Source organism: Lipotes vexillifer, unplaced genomic scaffold, assembly GCF_000442215.2.
Source record: "Lipotes vexillifer unplaced genomic scaffold, Lipotes_vexillifer_v1.1 scaffold236, whole genome shotgun sequence".
Lineage (NCBI taxonomy): Eukaryota > Metazoa > Chordata > Mammalia > Artiodactyla > Lipotidae > Lipotes > Lipotes vexillifer.
This window is the reverse complement of record NW_006773295.1, coordinates 405,612-407,645: the sequence shown is the minus strand read 5'-3', so window position 1 is coordinate 407,645 and position 2,034 is coordinate 405,612. Positions and strand designations below refer to the sequence as shown.

Sequence of the window (2,034 nt, the reverse complement as noted above, 5' to 3'; positions counted from 1 at the left end):
AGCCCCGTGAACCAAAAAAAAAAAAAAAAAAAAAAAAAAAGATTTATTATTTATTTTATTCATTTTTGGCTGTGTCGGATCTTAGTTGAGGCATGCGGGATCTTTTGTTGCGGCGCGCGGGTTTCTCTCTAGTTGCGGCACACGGGTTTTCTCTCTCTAGTTGTGGCGCGCAGACTCCAGGGCGCATGGGCTCTGTAGTTTGCGGCATGCGGGCTCTCTGGGTGAGGCGTACAAACTGAGTAGTTTGGCACGTGGGCTTAATTGCCCCGTGGCATGTGGGATCTTAGTTCCCTGACCAGGGATCGAACCCACGTCCCCTGCATTGTAAGGTGGATTCTCTACCACTGGACCACCAGGGAAGTCCCCAAATATTTTCCTTTGAATGTTACTTTATTACTTTGCTTTTGCTTTTCTCTTCAAGGTTGCCCTTTTCTTGTCTTGCCCAGATCTTACCCATAGAGGACTTAGGAGAAGTCAGCACTTTGCAACCCAACCTGACCTCCTTGGAGGAAAATCTTTTTCTGAATTTCACAAAGCACCTGAGATGTGGTGTTTGCAGCTTCCCGTGTACTATAGCATCTGCTATCCCATATAAACCTCACGCCAGTGCTGTGAGGTGGGGAGCTAAGTGATTTGCTCTGTGGCTGTGTGTAGTGTAGATAGAGGAGCTGGGACTGAACTCAGGTCTGGCTCGACTCCACAGATCTTTTTTCTCCACCCCCCAGGACTGGTCCTTTTGACCAACAGATGTATCTGTGTTGAAAAGAGCCTGTTTAAATCATAAACCAGAATCCATCCATGAACCAATAAGCCAGGCCAGGAGTCAGGTCATGAGTGAGGTGGGAGAAGGTGTTTGGTGCAGAGGCTGGTGGTGTCCCTGGCTCAGAAGGTTTGACAAGGAAGTTTAACCATCTGTCTTCTATTGAGTGGAACCCGAGAGACCCGAGCTCAGGTCCCAGCGGTGTCACTTCAGCCAGCTCAGGCAGTGTGGAGATGTGCCTCTGCCTCTCTGAACCTCAGTTTTGCCATCTGTGCTAGTGGTATCGTGAGGAGAAAGAGAGGTGGCACAGGTGAAACTCCTGGCACGTGGTGGGCATTCAAGCATGGCAGCTGCCCTTGTTACCCCTACTGGACTTGCACTTGTTGGGGGCTGGCTCTGCCCATGATGGAGGAGGAGGGACCCCAACCCTCCTGCTGGCTTGGGCCCAGAGGAAGCCAGGATGCCTTGTGAAGCCAAGGCAGCAGGTGTGGCCGTGGAGAGGCCACTGGGATTGGCCCTGGACACTGGTTCCTTTTCCACTGTTACCTAGACACACAGACTCCCTCTAGTTCCGGTTTGCTAGAGATAGGAAGTCAGACTTCTTCCAAAGGACCTGGAGGAGTCGGGGGCTGCAGGAACTGACCTTCCTTGGAAGTCAGAGACATCCCAGGCCTTGGAACAAGCTTCTGATCAGCTGGCTAGGAGCCTGGGGTAGGTGCTGCCAGCCTTGGGGGTAGGACATCAGGGCACGTAGCTGGGAGGTGTGGGCCCACAGACCCAGGCCCTGGGTGAGGCCCTTGCTTCTTTCTTACTTCCTTTGAGCAGGGGTGGGGTTGGGGACAGGGCCACCAGGAAGGATCAGACTGGCAGCCCTCAGAGCTTGGGCCCTGTCATTCAGGAAGTTGTACCGTTTAAATCTGGCACCATCTTGTGATCACAGCAGCCTCTTGCAGGGCAGATTTTTGGGGTTTGGGGCCTCTGAGGAGTCAGTCCTGTCACTTACCGGCTTTGTTATTTGGGGCCAGTCCCACCACCTCTTGAAGCCGGTTTCCCCTTCTGTAAAGGGAGGGTGAGAATTCCAACTTCATGGGGTATTAGGAGGATTAACTGAGACCATGTATGCAACGTGCCCAACATGGTGCCTGGTTACTAGTAAACGGCCATGATCCAGCCATTGCTTTCTGGTGATTATTATCACAAGGACCAGGGACTGAGTCCCCCCACTGCAGCAGGCCAGCAGTGGGGGGAGAGTGAACTAGTCGGTGACACAGCAG

At 52.6% G+C, this 2,034-nt stretch overlaps 1 protein-coding gene across 3 annotated transcripts in view; it reads left to right on the top strand.

Annotated features, from left to right (window-relative positions):
* Nucleotides 1–2,034, top strand: part of PXN (paxillin) — a 45,740-nt gene that overhangs the window by 30,545 nt on the left and 13,161 nt on the right. The window lies entirely within an intron of this gene.